The sequence below is a fragment of the Triticum aestivum genome, chromosome 6A (assembly GCF_018294505.1).
Source record: "Triticum aestivum cultivar Chinese Spring chromosome 6A, IWGSC CS RefSeq v2.1, whole genome shotgun sequence".
In the NCBI taxonomy this organism is placed as follows: domain Eukaryota; kingdom Viridiplantae; phylum Streptophyta; class Magnoliopsida; order Poales; family Poaceae; genus Triticum; species Triticum aestivum.
The window spans coordinates 245289712-245296122 of NC_057809.1; positions in this window are offsets into that span (position 1 = coordinate 245289712).

Below are 6411 nucleotides of genomic sequence, written 5' to 3' on the forward strand. Positions count from 1 at the left end.
TTTGGTACCCTCCGATTCTGTGGACGCATTTGTGTGCCAAATCAACCGGACTTGAAGAAGAAAATCATGTCAAAAGCCCATGAATCCGCATATTCCATTCACCCGGGAGGTACAAAAATGTATGAGGATCTCAGACAAATATTCTGGTGGGATGGAATGAAGAAAGACATTGCCTATTTTGTAGCCTATTGCGACATATGCAACAATGTGAAAGTAGATCATCAGAAGCTAGCCGGGCTTCTCCAACCGCTGCCAGTTTCACAGTGGAAATGGGATGTCGTTTGCATGGATTTCATCACAGGATTGCCTAGGACTCAACAACGCAAGGATGCAATCTGGGTTATAATAGACACCCTGACCAAGGTTGTTCATTTCATTCCGATCAGCACCAGATACAAAGCAAATGAACTTGCACAACTGTATGTATCCAGGATCGTCAGTCTGCATGGAGTACCCCGAACTATCACTTCCGACCGAGGTTCTTTGTTTACCTCCGCTTTTTGGTCCCATCTCCATCAAGCCTTGGGGACAGCACTGAAATATAGTACTTCCTATCACCCTCAGACAGATGGACAGACAGAGCGGGTAAACCAAATACTCGAAGATATGTTGCGAGCCTGTGTGCTAGCCAAACGTGCTAAATGGGAAGACTGCTTGACGTATGCCGAGTTCTCTTATAACAACAGTTTCCAGACCAGTCTAAAGATGTCACTGAGGGAGTCCTGGATTAGGGGGTCTTCGGACAGCCGGACTATATCCTTTGGCCAGACTGTTGGACTATGAAGATACAAGATTGAAGACTTCGTCTCATGTCCGATGGGACTCTACTTGGCGTGGAAGGCAAGCTAGGCAATATGGATATGTATATCTCCTCCTTTGTAACCAAACTTCTGTAACCCTAGCCCTTTCCGGTGTCGATATAAACCGGAGGGTTTTAGTCCGTAGGACAATATACAATCATACCATAGGCTAGCTTCTAGGGTTTAGCCTCTCCGATCTCGTGGTAGATCAACTCTTGTAATATTCATATCATCAAGAATAAATCAAGCAGGGCGTAGGGTATTACCTCCATCAAGAGGGCCCGAACCTGGGTAAAACATCGTGTTCCATGCCTCCTGTTACCATCGGCCTTAGACGCATAGTTCGGGACCCCCTACCCGAGATCTGCCGGTCTTGACACTGAAATTGGTGCTTTCATTGAGAGTTCCTCTGTGTCGTCACCATTAGGCTTGATGGCTCCTACAATCATCGATAACGATGCTGTCCAGGGTGAGACTTTCCTCCCCGGACAGATCTTTGTGTTCGGTGGCTTCGCACTGCGGGCCAACTTGCTTGGCCATCTGGAGCAGATTGAAGGTTACGCCCCTGGACACCAGGTTAGGTTTGGAAACTTAAACTACACAGCCGATATCCACGGAGATTTGATCTTCGACGGATTTGAGCCCCTGCCTTGTGCGCCGCGCGGTCACAATGAGTACGATTTAGCTCTACCATCGGACAGTGTTTGAGAAATCGCACCGGCAGCCGCTCCGACCCTCAATTCGGAGCCAGTTTCGCCATCCGTGGACAGGTGGATAGACCCCACCACGGAGGCCGTATCCTCTGCATCGATCGAGCCGAATATCGACCTTACCCTTCACGAGAGCTGTGTTGCCAAACTGCCGGATCCTTCTCCGACCACGGACTCTGAACCGCCTACGCCAGTTCCTATCAAATCAGATTGGGCGCCGATCATGGAGTTTACCTCCGCGGATATTTTTCAGCACATGCCCTTCGGCGACATACTGAACTCATTAAGGTCTCTCTCCTCGTCAGGAGAGTCCTGGTCGAACTACGTCTGGCAGGATTGGGATGCGGATGATGAAGAAATTAGCTGCCCACCCACCACCCACTTAGTAGCCACTGTCGATGACTTAACCGACATGCTCGACTTCGACTCCAAAGATATCGACGGTATGGACGGTGATGCGGGAGGCGAAGAGGAACCACTGCCCACAGGGCACTGGACAGCCACCTCATCATACGATATATACATGGTGGACACACCCAAAGAAGGCAATGGCGACGAGACAACGGAGGATGACCCCTCCAAGAAGCAACCCAAGCGCCGGCGTCAGCGGTGCAGCTCTAAGTCCCGCCAAGGTAAAAGTGGTGATACCGGCACCGGAGATAATAACACTCCGGACAGTGCTGAAGACAACAACAATCCCCTCCAGCAAGATTTAGAGCAGGAGGATGGAGGAGGCAGCCGTCCTGAGAGAGCGGCAGATGGAGAGGCGGAAGATGATAAATACATGCCTCCCTCCGAAGACGAGGCAAGCGTCGGCGATGACGAATTCGTCGTGCCAGAGGATCCCGTCGAACAAGAGCGCTTCAAGAGCCGGCTTATAGTCACGGCAAATAGCCTTAAGAAAAAGCAGCTGCAGCTTCAAGTTGATCAAGATTTGCTAGCTGACAGATGGACTGAAGTCCTGGCCGTCGAGGAATATAAACTAGAACGCCCCTCCAAGAGTAACCCAAAGTGCAGGTTGCTACCCGGACTGGAGGAGGAAGCACCGAAACCTACATCCTCGGTGTATGACGTGGCTGATCGGCCACCTCGTGGCCGCGACAGAGAGACATTCCAGCCAAAAGCTCAGCCCGCACCCCGACGTCATTCAAATAAAAGGCATGGGGAAATACGCCAGACCTGCGAGACGTATTGGAGGACAAAGCAAAACATGCAAGATCGATCTACGGATCACGAGGGCGCGCCACTATACGAGAAGATAAACATCATGCCGGATACAGTAAAAGTAAGTCCGGCCGGGCCGAACACAGCGGGCAAGACTCATTCGAGTTGCGTCGCGACATAGCCCAGTACAGAGGCGCCACACACCCCCTATGCTTCATAGACGAAGTAATGGATCATCAAATCCTAGAGGGTTTCAAACCCGTAAATATTGAATCATACGACGGCACAACAGATCCTGCGGTATGGATTGAGGATTTCCTCCTGCACATCCACATGGCCCACGGTGATGACCTACACGCCATCAAATACCTCCAACTAAAACTCAAAGGACCAGAGCGGCATTGGCTCAACAGCTTGCCAGCAGAGTCCATTGACTATTGGGAAGATCTGGAGGCCGCATTCCTCGACAACTTTCAGGGCACTTATGTGCAACCACCAGATGCCGATGACTTGAGCCACATAATTCAGCAGTCAGAGGAATCGGCCAGGCAATTCTGGACACAGTTCCTAACAAAGAAAAATCAAATCGGGGACTTTCCAGATGCAGAGGCCCTAGCAGCTTTCAAGCACAACATCCGCGACGAGTGGCTAGCCCGGCACCTTGGTCAGGAAAATCCGAAATCTATGGCAGCCCTCACGACACTCATGACCCGCTTTTGTGCGGGAGAAGACAGCTGGCTGGCTCACAGTAATAACATATCAAAGAACCATGGTACTTCGGATACCAAGGACGGCAATGGCAGGTCACGTCGCAACAAACATAAGCACCGCATTAACAGCGACAATACCGAGGATATGGCAGTCAATGCCGGATTCAAAGGGTCTAAACTCGGTCAGCGGAAAAAGCCATTCAAAAGAAGCACTCCGGTCCCGTCCAGTTTTGACCGTATACTCGATCGCTCGTGTCAAATACACGGCACCCCCGACAAGCCAGCCAACAACACCAACAGGGATTGTTGGGTGTTCAAGCAGGCCGGCAAGTTAAATGCCGAAAATAAAGATAAGGGGTCACATAGCGATGACGAGGAGGAGCCCCGGCAGCCGAACACCGGAGGACAGAAGAGGTTCCTCCCTCAAGTGCGGACGGTGAACATGATATACGCAACCCACATCCCCAAGAGGGAGCGGAAGCGTGCGCTCAGGGACGTATATGCGTTGGAGCCAGTCGCCCCAAAGTTCAACCCATGGTCTTCCTGCCCGATCACCTTTGACCGCAGGGACCACCCGACTAGTATCCGTCATGGCGGATTCGCCGGATTGGTCTTAGACCCAATCATTGACGGATTTCACCTCACTCGTGTCCTTATGGATGGCGACAGCAGCCTGAACTGCTTTATCACGACACAGTGCGCAAAATGGGTATAGACCCCTCAAGGATCAAACCCACTAAAATGACCATTAAAGGCGTCATACCAGGTGTAGAGGCCCATTGCACAGGCTCAGTAACACTAGAAGTGGTCTTCGGATCTCCGGATAACTTCCGAAGCGAAGAGTTAATCTTCGACATAGTCCCGTTCCGCAGTGGCTACCATGCACTTCTCGGGCGAACCGCATTTGCAAGATTCAACGCGGTACCACGTTATGCATATCTGAAGCTCAAGATGCCAGGACCTCAAGGGGTCATCACAGTTAATGGAAACACAAAGCGCTCTCTCCGGACGAAGGAGCACACTGCGGCCCGCGCAGTAGAAGCGCAAAGCAGCCTCATAAGGCAACCCACTAGTTCGGCGATTAAGGACTCAGACACCTTCAAGCGCGCCCGGAGTAATCGGCAACAGGACCGCCTGGCACATTCCGAGCTCGCATAGCAATGCGGCCCCCACTCCGGTCCTAGCCAAACGGCGAAATCCGTGCCACGCGTACATAATACGCATTAAAAATATCATGGGCACAGGCGGGGAGGGGGGCACGACTGCGGCATGCTACAAGTCGCAGCTTAAACCGCACTAGGGGCTTCCCGCTTTGTTATTTTTCTCTTTCAGGACTTTAATCTCTGGAAACCCTGTCGGGCAGCATGGTTGCCGAACACATGATGCAGCAACCAAGGAGGCAGAAAGCTACGTCACACCACGGAACTCCCAGGTGGATTACGATAATGGGTGAAATATTTTCTTTAATACTATTTCTCATCTTTCCCTTGGAAGGGACATGTCAAACAGTCCTACTTTTTGCTTATCGCACTGCTTCTATCATTCTGCTTTAACGCACCTTTTTGAATAAACAATGCATAGCATTAAGACTATTGTTGCATTCTTCCTTTTTATATATATGTTCATTCACGACATCTAGCACCCATACACTCTCGTACGGCCAATACGCTAGGGGCTTAAGCATACCCCATAATATGGCGTGAGAAGTCCGAACACTTTCGACAGTGCGGCACCCCAAACTTATAGCATTATATGCATCAGCTCTGAATCATGTCTTGGGTCAATAGTTGGGTTTGCCCGGCTCCCATGTTTTGGTACCTTACGTTCCGCTATAACATCTAAGGTAGCACTGGGAGAACTACTGTGATTGTGCTCCAGTTCTGCTGGGCTAAGCACCTCAGTAGAGAAAGCTAAAACTGACTATCATGATAAGGCTAGAGACTGGTCGCTGTTAGAGAGGTTTCGAGTCCCTATAGACTTATGCCGCTTAGAGCGAGGAGTCGGCCCTATCCGGCTTAAGGCGTGTATCGCGCCCCAAATTCGGCCTTCCGAACACTAGGGGCTTCGCCCAAATTGAAAATTATAGAATTCTATGGCTAAGTGAGAGTGATAACGCATTATAGTCCGATTACCTTGTTCGTTGTGCTGAGCACCTCCCTCGAGGGACCCAACAATGGGAACAAGAGTGCTCAGGTTTATCCCGAACACGCCAGCACTCGTGGCGTGGGGGTAGAAGCCGACGACTAGCCATCTCTCAGATTTGATAAACAGCCGAATAGAAGGCAATATTTTAAATTCAGACAAGCGTTGCATAGCGCATATGGACACGTTTTTCATAATACAGGATTACACGAGCAAGTTCATTCAAATATTACATCTTTTGCGCACTCGTCCGCTACGAGACGGGCACCCTTCAGGACACCCTCATAGTACATCTCGGGGTGGTGATGCTCCTTGCCCTCCGGCGGCCCTTCCTTCACCAGCTTCACGGCGTCCATCTTGGCCCATCGCACCTTCACACGGGCGAAAGCCCGGCGTGCACCTTCGATGCAGACGGACCGCTTGATTACTTCCAAACGTGGGCAGGCATCCATAAGCCGCCTCACCAGGCCGAAGTAGCTGTTGGGAAGGGCGTCGCCAGGCCACATCCGGACTATAAAGCCCTTCATGGCCTGTTCGGCCGCCTTGTGCAGCTCGACCAGTTGTTTCAGCTGGTCACTCAGAGGCATCGGGTGTTCGGTCCCAATATACTGAAACCAGAACTACTTCTGCATTGAGCTTCCCTCCTCGGCCTGGTAAAACTATGCGGCATCCGACATGCTGCAGGGCAAATCTACGAATGCTCCTGGAGAGCTCCGGATTCGGGTAAGTAACAAGTAATTTACTTTCACATGCTTTCTTTGCATACAAAATGCCTTACCCGCCGCTATCTTCTTCATAGCATAAATCTCCTGGAGGGCCTTTTGGGCTTCGGCCTTGGCATTCTTTGCGCTCTCGAGGGCCGTTGCAAGCTCGGACTCTCGCGTC